Source organism: Lepisosteus platostomus, chromosome 6, assembly GCF_059453375.1.
Source record: "Lepisosteus platostomus isolate fLepPlt1 chromosome 6, fLepPlt1.hap1, whole genome shotgun sequence".
Taxonomy (NCBI): Eukaryota; Metazoa; Chordata; class Actinopteri; order Semionotiformes; family Lepisosteidae; genus Lepisosteus; species Lepisosteus platostomus.
This window is the reverse complement of record NC_142616.1, coordinates 57,436,144-57,449,256: the sequence shown is the minus strand read 5'-3', so window position 1 is coordinate 57,449,256 and position 13,113 is coordinate 57,436,144. Positions and strand designations below refer to the sequence as shown.

At 37.8% G+C, this 13,113-nt stretch overlaps 1 protein-coding gene across 1 annotated transcript in view; it reads left to right on the top strand.

Moving 5' to 3' along the window:
* The first annotated feature begins 12 nt into the window (after positions 1-12).
* Positions 13-13,113, top strand: part of klhdc8b (kelch domain containing 8B) — a 100,575-nt gene continuing 87,474 nt past the window's right edge. Inside the window, exon 1 of the mRNA XM_088636555.1 lies at positions 13-4,159. The gene's annotated coding sequence lies outside the window, so the exon portion shown is untranslated. The remainder of the gene's footprint in view (positions 4,160-13,113) is intronic.

The window sequence follows — 13,113 nt, the reverse complement described above, 5'->3', positions numbered from 1 at the left end:
ACCGTGCTTACTCAATGCTGTATTGTATCAAATGACTTCATTGATTTCCACTTGAGTGGAGTTTGCAAAAAGCACTAATCAGGTATATCAAGAGTATTTGGCCAGGAAAAATTCTCAATGATGCTTTTTTGTCAATTTTCCTTTTAAAGATTCCTTTGTAACACAACACTTCTTCAAGAATAATATATCTAGGGGCATTTCTGATGATTTATTCTCCCTTGAGCAGTGTTTATTAAATTGACCTTATACTGAATATCCAGTATTAGGTCATTTTAATATTTTGCATTTTGTTAAAGGCAATATTACTACTGTTGTTGACCAGAATTCCAATGTTTGTGGTTGCAGAAAGGACACAAAATGTCCGTTGCTTAGCTTTATACATCTTCAATGCTCAGTCACTATTATCATTTACCTATTGATTTGGCTTAATCACTCAGATTCTGAGTGATTTAGCAATAAAGCTTTTAGAATGTTCAACTTTAACGTATAGGGGATAAACAGATGTTTTGCAGTCTCATTTCAGTGCCATTTGAGTGAAATTCTAAAGCAAATTTCCTTTAATATTACTGTAGTTTTGACAGATCCTTTTCAAAACTGTAGTTTTCTTCTAGGAATACTGTATTCATATAGGATTTTTTTTTTTGTATTGGACATACCTGGCATGGTTGCTTTATTTTGAAATGCTCTGTGTCACGATTGAATCTCTGACTCTGTGGTTGATCGTAGATTCAGCTTGGCACTGCTGAAGTCTGCTCAAGTCTGTCTTGGTTAATATTTTAGTACCAAAGTAACAGCATGTTAAAGCTGCAGTAATCCACACTCTTTTCCCCTGAGGGTGGTACCTCTGTAAATGTGTTGTGTATTTGGTCCACAGATATAATTTACCATACCAATGGTTCTTTATGTTTCTGTTCTGTTCTTTTTGATGTGGAATCCTAGTATCAAAGCCATCTTATTAACAAGGATGGCCTAGGACAGGAACATGCCTCACAGATAACCCATGTAGATATGACTTAGTCAACAAAGCTTAACAGAGCACTGTACTGTATAATTACATGGTATGACAGGTGGCCCTTAATCTGGTAGTCAGTATTCAGTATTGCATTCAGATGTGCTGCGTTGCTTGCATGTAGTTAATGTTCCAGCGATAATGGCCTGTTTTTTTTCCAAGGAAGCATGACTGTCTACCGTTAATAATTCATCTCCTTTTTCATTTGTTGCTTTCAAAAGCCTTTGTTAAAAACTGTGGAAATGTTAGAGGAGTGCTGTGGAAAGCAGTGGAAAAGTTAGAGGTGTGGGGAATCAATCAATTAAACCTAATGAAAGCAAAAGGTGAAATTTCTAGCAGGCTTCTAAGATTCTGTGACGACTCCTTCACCTTACCAGCTGATACTGAAAGCTATTTCCCGGGATGAAGCTAATGGCTTCATTCCACATGATTCCACAAGAGGGCAGTAATGTAATTAGTCTACAGTGTGATCGAAAGATTCACCATTAATTTCCATTGATTCCTTCCTACAGGTAACACATGCTGTTTGCCAAAGAACATGTTCTCATCTAATGACTTGTCCCTGGTTTCTGAACAGATGTTCTGTTCTAGAAAAGGTACATGAGTAGGTGTGGGCCAGTGTTTTTTTTGCACTGTAGAACTGCAAATTAGGAAACGCATACTGAGTATATGATTTTGTATATTTTAGAAAATGAAAGACAGATTGCCTAGCATTGTTTAGGTTCTCACAGTTCAGTGACGGCCCTTATTAATTAATGTTCCGCTTAGTTCACATGTATATGACTATACAGATTATCTTCATAGTCTGTCAGTGTACAGTAATTCAAAATGAAAAACAAAACTCTAGACATATTTAAACCTTTTGCAGAATATGGGATTTTTCTGGTAACAAAAAAATTCCTGGTACAGAGCAGAAGATATTTATGCATATTTGTGTAGCTGGATGCTTCTCTCTGCTATGTTGTAATGTAGAAAGATTGGCTGTGAGGTTTTGGTGCATCACAAGTGAGTATGTGTACTTCCTCTAATCCTCTACAATAAGGAGGATTATCATCTGCATGGTTGTATTTGCTGCTGATAATTCTGTTTTGTTTTTTACTAGTGTGAAGCAGGTGGCAAAGAACACATTGTGCTTTGGTAAAATTATAGAACTGTGCTAATCTTGGTTGTGTCAGAAAGAAGCAATTATTTTGCAACTCTTTAACATTAGGAAGACTGTAACCTCTTAAAGTGTTGCTTTAAAAGGACATTTAACTACTTAATTAAAATATGTGGGTTAGTAAAGGGTGGAATTAAAAATCAGTTTCTTAAAAGCGGTAGTACTTGTTGTTTTTGCGTAATCTTTAAGCAATTAATTAATTGATCATATTTTCCAGACGTTTGGTAAGGTCTTTGGCAAAGAGTAGATGAAAAACACCTTGCTAGAGAATCTAATTCGCTAACACTTGCCCTTGTGATTTTTTTTATAGAAATCTGACTACGTTTACTTTGTGTTTTCTCATTATTAAATGCATTATTAAGTGTCTTGATATTAGCACTGGCACAGAAATATAAATTATTTCATTGAAGGGTTTAGCATGGGCTTGCTGCATTCATCAGTTTCACCTTCATGTTGGATGAATGTTCTTAAAACGACCGTGAGCCATGAATCACAGAGACTTAAACGTGACCCACATGTGGCCAAGCTGATGAAGTAAGCGGATCTGCTCTAACAGGGGGTGGCAACATCACATTATTGTGATTTTAGTGAAGACTAAGAGGAACAAATGGTGAAAGGATTCAGCTGGCATGATTTAGAAAGGAGTAGGAGTGCAGTTCTGCCTTTGATGTCCACCCAATAAGTATGGAGACTGCAGGTGTACAATAGCTGCTGACTCTTTTAGAATGCAGTAAGAGATTAAACTGAGAATAAAATGTTTTTAGCGCACTTTCCAATGAAGGAATTTCAGGTCAAGGCCGATCAGAAAATTCTTAAGGTTCTAGTGCTTCTTTCAATTTAAAATAGGTAACAAAGTTTTAAGTAATGTTCATATGGATATTAAGTGATTACTGTACCTTTTTCATTGTATGCAATTTATAGTTCAGTATTTTGGGGGATTTGTGTTGTTTGTAGTAGGATGTGACTTCTGCACTGTAATTTGTACAGTTTATTTTTCGATTATTAAGTAGAACGTCCCATGTGACCTCAAGCGGTTTTATTTTTATCCTGATGCACATAATATTCCTATTCTGCAGCCCGAGGTCTTCCTTGTGGACATTCATGGCTTCTCCACTAATTGAAGTCTTTTTAATCTTCCATCAGAAGCTTTGGATCCTTGAGCGTCCTGCGTCGAGGTCTTTGAAGTGCTTTTGGTATCTAACAGCAATGCTAACTGCATAAATCAAAGAGAAGCGGGATTTCCCGTCTTCTAAGGTCAGCAATGCAGTCTCCAGTGTGATCTGAGTTGTTAAATATTTATTTCCTTTCAGAATTCCGGAAATCACCCAAGACTGTAATTATAAGAAAAGTTTTCCCCCCCTCTCATTATAAAGTCAGTTTAAATGTAACGTACTGTACTGTGGTGGATAATGCTAATTATTATTGATCCTGCCCCTCTTGTAATATCTCGGTATAAAGGAGAATATATTGCACATCACTACAGACCCATAGACCGCATTAAGAAAACTAAAAAGGGTTAAACGATTTGGGTCAGGAACAAATGTCTTGCTTTCAATTAAACAGGGCTCAATAGATTTTTAAACACTCAGAGCATTTGCATTAACGACGTGGGATGTTATTTTATTTCTGTTAACTCCCAGTGCCTCTGAGAGGTAGGTACAGAGGTGGGGCGTGCGGGGAAAAAAGATACACCGAGAATTTGTCAGAATTACTGGCAACGGCAGGAGAAAGATGGAGAGCGCACACCGCCCAGGAGCGATTTAAAAACCGAAGGAGGGGAGAGATCAATGGTAAACCAATGAAAGCTTTCAAACCCGTGAGTCCCTGCATAGGCAGCTGAGCAGAGGAAGAAGAATTAACAGAAACTCGCACTCTTCGAGGAGAAGTGTTTCGCGAAAGGAGTTAATTATGCCTGAAGACTTCGCAAGATCTTGAGAGAATTTCACTTTTATTTTCGAGGATACAAACCGAAGAAAGAAGAAGCGAGGAAGGTATTAGTAAACACTTGCTTTGCAACTTCCATACCTTTAAGTTGCTTAATGCTTTTATTGGACTTTAAAGTTTGCTGTTAGAGAGGCAATGTAGCGTGCAGGTAAGATTGCGTTTCGAGAACACCTGGCTATGCTGTCATTTAAACTCTCTAGGAGGTAAAACCTTAACACATAACACAAATACGGCAGCTCGCCTTTTTTAAGACACAAGACATGCATTTCTTTTATTTTGCATGTACAACTAGATAGCGTTATTTCGGTACGTAAATAAACCATCTTCATCTCTGCTAATATTAATCACAATTTCGTATTCTATCGACACCGAGGCACTTACCGTTTAATTGAATTACTATTAGAATGCCAACTCCAAAAACAGTCTTGTATATCATCGAATATCACTCCATGATTATCCCTCAACTCGCTTATTGGGTATACCGAGTATTATCTATAGGTTGCGCATATACAGTAGTTGTTTGTTCCAGGAGAAGAACGCGCTGCTGTAAATCGCGCGACTTGACTGTATATCGATGTTCACTGCCCTATCTTTACATATTTATTATTCATTTTTGTTTCATTCTTAAAAGATACGCAGGCTTGTTTACCGGGATGTCGTATTTTTTAATCGGATGCAAGCGAGATCCTGCGTCTGTGGAAAGGCTGCATGCCCCTTACCAGTAATCCGCTTAAAGATCAGGGGTTTTTGAGCAAATTTGCCTCCCCTATAACTGCACTACTTTTGACCCGAGAGGTGCCTTCCTTGTATGTGTGCGCTGTAGCCGAAGGTTCTTGTGGACTGACCTCCCCTAATAGCCGGTCATTATCGGTGATCTTGGAGCGTACCAGTATCAAAACGTTTTAACTAATCATGTTGAGCATTTCCGTATTAAGCTACCTGTGTCAGTGAGTTTTGGTGGTGAAATTTGATAATGTAAAATAAAGTTTCCAGTCTTCACTTTGTTTCTTCACTGTTAGTTTTCCATCAGTTTTTTTCCATCGCATTAACAAACAGATACAAATCTATAATGATTAATCCTAGTTCCTATTCTTCTGAACAAAACTGATAACACTTTAAATAGGAATGATAAATAATACTTTGCCTTTCCCTTTAACATCATGGTGTGTAAATTCAGCATTGATAAACTTCACTGTGGTACAACGTGGTAAAAGCAGACTAACGTACTGTGGCACAATGAAAATGTCAAGCAGAAAGAACGTAGGGGAAATTAATATCAGAAATGGAAAACCACCGCAGAGCAGTGATCTCAATATTTATAAACACGCTGTGGAAACCTTGAAAGTTTATCCTGATAAACTTTCTTAGGGATGATGTCTATGTGTGTGGAAGATTTTTCAAATACCTTAGCCGGTTTAGCATCACATCAAGTTTTATTAGAATGCTTAAAAAGATAAGTGCTGAGAAGTGAATTTTTATACCTGTTTGTTCAGACAGTGGTGTGCACTTTGAGATTAAAATGTTATCTTAAAGGTTTTCTTTATTTAAACTACAAATTTGAAGAAATGAGGGCTTTCCAGTTAATTGGTAGGTGGAACTGATGAAGGCTTGAGGCTTGAGCAATGAGTAAAAGATGAGCTGCTGTACATAATGATGCATAAATGCTTTCTTCGAGCTGCTCTTCAAAGGCTTCTTATTCAGGAAATTGCTTGAGAGAGACTCAGCACAAAGCCCATCTTTACTGATAGATGTGCTTGAAAATAGACTTTCAGTGAAAGGTTAGCAAAGCATCTCATAATTCAATTGTTTTTGTTATCTTGAGTCTTCTGAAGCAGATCCATTAGCTTGATCTGTGCAGTCATATTAGGCTTGTTTCTGACCAGAATGCTCTTACGTCTTTGGCTCTGACCTACATTTCCACTGTTTTTTACCTTTTACCCTGAATGTGTACATGGATGTGTCCATCTGTGTAGTATTCCCATGGTGTTTTGAGCACTTTGTGCTCATTTCAGTGAGAACAGACTGATTGACGTTCTGCAGGTTAAAAATTAATCTGCTAATAAAACCTCATAACCACATGTGGTACACATATGGTAGGAGTGCATTATCTACAAACAATGCCATACTCGCCATTGGCCATCAGCATTTGTGCAATCACCTGTAACAGAAACTGCCACATTACAGTTCTTCCAGTGGTTTGTGACATAGTGTTCAGAATCGATTCCTTTTTGAATTGTGCTGTTTTATAGTCCTGAAGAAACTAGGGTAAAAACTGTAGTGTTTCTGTAATCAGCAAAATATTTCTTGTATAATACTGTATATAAATGGGATTTGTACATGCGTGAACTAAATTGCTGTTTGGTATTATGCATACTTTTGCTGACTCTTAATACACTCTGGCTTCACTTTAGCTGCATATATGAGAAACTCATTTGTACAGTTTTTTCAGTCTTGGCTAAGAGCGAGACTCAGACAACATTTTGCTTTTGCAACATTTTCCCTTTCTTTTTTAGTTTCTTTCTTAAACGTTGGCCAGTGATAGCAAGATGTCAGGTACCAGTTTAAAACACTGCAGTTTTCACAGTTTACAGTTGGATTTTACGGGATATTAAATATTGTGGAAATTTCAGAATAACACCAAGAGATGTTAGCATCCTGGTATAATGGATTCCTAGTCTGTAAAGGTTAAAAATGTACCCTTTAAGTTTACTTTATGTAAAATCATGTCAAGAATACATTACAATACACTTCACACAAAGACGTGTAAGCAAATGTGACAGTACAATGTATGTCACACTGAAACTTGCCAAAATATACTGTGGCATCAGTATATTTTCATTATCATACATTTGATATTTCACAATCCAGACCTTTCTGTAATGTGTTGAAAGGGCAGAGATGATTGCTTGTTGCTTGGAATAGTCACTGATCGTCATGTCTTAACAAGTCAAGTGAGGTCAAGTTTTGTTTGGGGCCTATCGACAGTCTCCTCTCCACACATTAACTGACAATCAGGTGCAACAGGAGTTATTCCCACCCACCTAAGTAACATTCTAAAACAGAGTCTTCCTCAGTAGCCTGAGCTGGGCTTTCTTGTGCAGGTGAGTGGTGAGCTGTTTGATTTCAGTGTATGTGGCAAAATACACAAACAGTGAGATAAAGAAGGAAGAACAAAACTCAAGCAGGAATCCAGTACAATAGGAAAGGTGGATCAGAGCCTTTAGAGGCTGACAGAAAATACTGTCGATAAAAGGAACTGAAACTCTTTGCTGGGGAAGATGGATGTGTGGCGAACCTCTTCAGAAATCCAGTTTCACACTGAAATTAAGATTTTCCTCAGTGCAGCTCTGTGCTACATGGGATTATCAGAATATAATTTGGTGTCCAAAAAGCAATGAAGGTTAGTGAATATCTTTCACAGCCATTGAGAATAATTTCCTTATTAACCTATCCTTGCTGCAATGTAGCGAGCCACACACTCTAAAGTATTGTGTGCCTGGAGATAACTGCCGTTTGCTTACGTGAAAGACTAATTGTTGTTCATGCAGACTAATTCTTCCTCTGTTTTAGGTCTTTGTGGTTTGAGTTGTGTCTTTGCTTTAATGAATTTTGTTTTCATTAATCAAAGTATCATTTGAAAACTTTTCCCAACAAATCAAATGGCTTATCATGACCTTTTCACCATGGATTCAATTTAAATTCTTCACCTTCAAATATAATTGCAGTTTGTATCTGTGAATGTGACATTCCTGTTGACAGCCCTTTCTGAAGATATGATCCATTTCTGTAGCTGCTCTTCAATTGAAGTGATGAATTGTTCCATATCCAACTCACTTAACCCTTGCTGGGCTCTCAATTGTCAATTGCTATCTAATTGTTCTAAATTATGAAAAATAATTGCCTGTTCATACAGTAGGTTGCTGTTGAATTCCTATCCATAAAATTCTGTTGCAAAGTTAATGAGTATGATGGAAGTTAAAACTGAATTGTGTTTTCAAGAAGTCATAATATGAGACATGAAAATCCCACAAAATAATTTTCAGACTTTTATGTAAAGTTTATCTATTTCATGTACTGTAGCTCTGCATTGTATTTTCCTACTTGTGTTTTTCAGAGTAATTTCCAATTTTGTCAGTGCGAAGGGGAGAGGGAACTGTTCTCAATAACCATTGGAGTCAGGGTAGAAGCTGCAAATATTTATACAAGCTTTGTAGCAGCCCTGACATACAAATGTACAATGCACTCTGGAGCCAAAGCACTGGGGAAATGAAGTGCAGGCATTCTGTTAAACAAGCCTTCATTCCTGAATGAAATGACCTAGTGTTGAAAGTGTAATGGACCATGTTCATTAAAAGGCATTATTGCCGGGTGTTGCTGTTACCCAGTGAAGAGACACCAGTGTTGATGTTTACTTTAAGCCTCCCAGCCTGTTCATGACACCCTGCAGTGTGGATATAGTGTACTGTTGGGACAGTAACAGAGAGGTGTCGATTCACGTTCGTCCTCTGCCTCTGCTAGAGTGGACAAAATCTTCCTGCAGGTGACAGACTTGGGCTGCCTACTCCTTTGGCCTCAGCTTTATAGTTTTGGTAAAGCCCTGTGTCATTCAAGTCTAGCTAGATTCCTGGTCTTGGTCCTGGAGGAACTCTGTTTTGATCCCAGCTGTGTTCTTAATCACAGGCTAATTGATTGTAGTTTTCAGTTTGGGGCACATTTGTAAATTTGCTTTCGGTTCTTAAAAGGTCAAGGGATTTGTAATTGGGATCAAGCCTGTACCAATTTCTGAGTTTCAGAACTGCCTTCATTCAGGAGTATGGACTGATATGTATTCAACTGGACTTCTGCAGAAAGATGAAACACTCAGTGCGTGTCTGATACAGTGTTATTCTCAGATGAGTTTGTTCATGATTAATTGACCAACATGTAAGGGCTGTTTAGTCAGGAAGCAGGATGAGGAGGGACTGCTTGAAATTCTGTGTGCTGAAGTTGGAAATGGCACTCTTGCAGTAGGGAATTCTTGATACTCAGTACTGGCAGAAGAAATAAGTTTGATTAAAGTCTAAGCAAGCAAGCAGATCAATTAAATCATCACTGAGCACTGAAAACTGAGAGCTCAGCTGCAATGGAAACAACAGACAGTGTTTTCCCAGGACCAGTGTTGGGAACCCCTAAAGTATTACTTTCCTCAGTATAAATGTAGTTTTCATCTGAACCAACACATGCATTACATACCCTCAGAAATGTGAAACAGGCAATGCACATATAGCTTCCTAACTCTCTCAATACAAACACTGGATTTAATACACCAATGACCTGCAAGTCTCACATTTAAAGTACTGACAAGGCTTATCACAGTTTAAATTTGATGACCAGCGTCTTCTCATCTCTTGAGTGCAATGATAATTTTCACCTCATTTCTTATGATGTATCTTTGCAGGATAATAAATATTTCCAAACACTGGAAGATAAAAAAAGGCTGCTCCTTGGAAACTGCCATTCTGATTGCACATGTAGCTCTGCTGTAATGGAAGGCAAATGGATGCCGTGGAAAGCTTTTATCAAACATTGCAGGTCTCCCGTAACAGTTTTAGGCCTTAAATCAAGCTTAGCTGAATGTGTATGTAGTTACTTTGGGAGAATATAAATGCCATAAATGCCTGATTCTTCAGTTTTCCTATTTTCTTCTTCAGCTGCATAATTAAAAGGCTACAAGATCAGGCTAGCATGAGACCGATAACTCTTGGCAAGCATCCCAGAGGAATTCCATTAGAGGATCTCTGGAGGAAGGGGAGACATAGTCTTAGCTCGACAGATGTGACTGTGCTGAAGTTGAACTGATAATATTTTAACCACTTAAGGAATGTGGTTCTGTATGTACGTCTCTCTAAGGGAGATGGAGTCTGTATGGGAAGTGTGGTGTTCTGTATATCAGAGCAAATACATGAGCTGAGTGCAAACATCTGACTTCTGCAAGATGTCAGACCAGAAAGGTACCACAAAACTGTATCTGTTCACAACCTTTTCTCCTTTAAGTTAACAATCCACATTCCAGCTCAAACACACATGAGCAAAACCCTTTGGTAATTCATAATATATATGAACAGACTGTAAGTAGCACAAATGCATGCCTGAATCTCACAGGACATGAGTTTAGTACACAATCTCAAGTCTAGTTCTGTGCTGCTGGAATTGGATGTTAGGGCCACACTAATTAATCTGTGATTGTTTGCGACTTCCTTTCAACACAATACAGAAACAGCGGTAACTATATCACTAAGCTTTCTGAGCAAACACTGACCATCGTGGGAATGTGCACAAAATTATCATAACTTAGGGATTTCATGCTTTCCTTTTCATCACATGCAGCGGTGAATTTATATCTCTCACGTACAAGATCGGTGATGTCTGTCTGCAGGCTTGCAGCCCATTCCTGGCATATAGACTGTGTATGAGGCTGGCCTGAGAAGCTGTTTCCTTGGGATGCTTCTAAGCAGTCTGTCAAGGATATCCCAAATGTGCTCAGTTGATTGCACTTCTAGTGATGAGCCCAGCTGTACAAGAATTGTGGTTGGCTGTAGTCCCACAGAACTGCTGATCTCATCTGCACAATGTATAAGCACTTTTGCCTTATGTGAAGCGAAGGCACAGCACCATGTAGTGTAAATCAAATTCCTGGTTTGCCAGATCTCTACATGATATATGATCCTAAGGCAAACGGGCACCCTTTTCAAACTTGTCTCTGTAGTTGTCAGGTAAGATATATTATAAATTGTTAACATGATTCCTGCTAAAAAGCAACACATGGTTTGAAAATAAAAGTCGAAGCCGAATTATAAAAAAAGATGTACTGTTTTTAAACAAAGTAGCAACAAGACCTTTTAAGCTCTCTTTTTCTGACATAAACGCAAATCAAAAAGTAAGGACCGCTGATTGTTAACCATCCACTTTGAAATGATAATCCATCCATCTTCTTACTGCTTTTTTAATGCCGGAGCATCACAGGGCACACTGGAACACATGCTCACATCAGGGCCGATTTTCCCAGAAGCCAATCAAACTACCAGTATATTTTTTGGGCTGTGGGAGGAAACTGGAACACCCAGTGGAAACCCAGAACCCCAGCACTGCAAAGCAGCAATGCTAAACACTGTGCCACCCATTGTTATTGTTAATAATAATAATAATAATAATGATACTCTCATTACTATTCCTAAAACATATTAAAAAGGGCCCATTTTATTCACTCTAACATACAGCACCCACCTGGGTGAGATATATTTTTGAACAAATATTTCAGAGACATAAAACAGAAAATAAATAGAGTTTTCCTTTAAAATACCTCTAAGGAGCATAGATCCTGCTGTTTTCTCATTTAAGAGAACAAAGGCATTTTTTTACTAATAATTCCATCGAATGAAACTATCTTCTTTTCCACTTCATTGCTCCCCATACCTTGATTGTTTTTAATCCAGGACTCCCCTGTAGATCTTTGGAAGTGTTTTGCATGAGGAGTATTTAAAAAAATGACCAACTTTCCTTCTTCACTACTGTCAAAGTCTGTAAAGTCATTTTTGTGGGTTGTTTGGGGGTTAAAGCTAGAATGACAGAAAAGGACCATCGTTTTTCTATTTTCCGTAAAGACCAAATAATGCTTGCTCTGTTTTTCTGCAGAGTTGCACGGGGGGTATTTTGCCTTGCTTGCTCAGCAAGTTTTGGAAGTAAAGCACTGAAAAATGCAAACTGTTCTTGCCAAGATTGAAACAGCGCATGAGCAGCATGCAGCAGTTATACAGTACAGTATATCCTGTTTTTTGCTGGGTGGCTTTCAGCTTCATTTTGCACCAGACTGGCTTTTTTTGTAGGACACCCAAGCTTCTAACAGTCACCTAATTCCAAGGTTTTAGGATTTTCCTTTTTTTTTTCCAGTAGCAACACCAGTAACCCCTTTTGGGGTACTGTAGCAAACCAGTACATTTCGAAACTGGTTGTTAGATTGATTGTAATACAATACATACACCAGCATAATCCACTGCTTTAGAAGCGCAAAACCTGAAATAGGCTATTAATGTTCCTTATTTATCATTTTATTTATGTGATGCTCTCTAATGCATAATTCATATGACATTCCATCTTATTCTTTCTTCTGAGGTTATTATTCACTAGAAATCCTCCATGGATGTATTATGACTCCTTAAGACATACAGTTTAAGTTTTTAAGTCTCAGCACAGAGAGACCAATTTAGAGTAAAGTCGAATTAAAATGAACATCTGGGTTAAGCACCTGTTTCCTTCATCTGTTTTCAGGAAAATTTGTACATTGTGTTTTGCTCAAAGGCAAACACAATATGTGAATATTTGACTTGTTTTTTGCTCATATCAATACTATGTACAGTATATACTGCATATGATTTCTGTAGGTTTACAGACTGAACTGTATGCAGTTACAAAAATGTTCAGTCACCTTTTCCTTTCCTGGCACATAATTTCCCTTCCTTAAGAGTCTATTATAAATAAGTCTTACTGAATTAGCTGTATATTTTCTGAATGCCAAAAAAGTGTTATGGATTTTCAGAAACCCTTCATTTATCTGCAAATCTAGTCTAGAAATGTAATTGTAGAGCCGTACAGAACCTGCATTATTGAATTATTTTAATAATGTATTCGTGTTTTTCACTTAATACAGTACTTAACTCATTTGAAACTGGTAACATTGTTTTTTTATGTATCGCAGCTCACAGTGCTGCACAACAAGAATGGGCAGCACATTGTTGCTCCTGGATGAATTCTGGAAATTAGTGGCTTTAGAATTTCGTATTGAATGACACTTTATAATTAGCTAATGTAGTCTTATTGATAAATAAGTCTTTGGATGAGTGCCTTTTTGGCCTTTGTAGATGAGGGACAGGATGGTGTTTGAAGAGAGGAGAGGGGGAAAGGATAAACCAAGCATCAGTGACTAAGACCAGTGAGTAAACATGTCTGTGGGATAATTGATTTCATT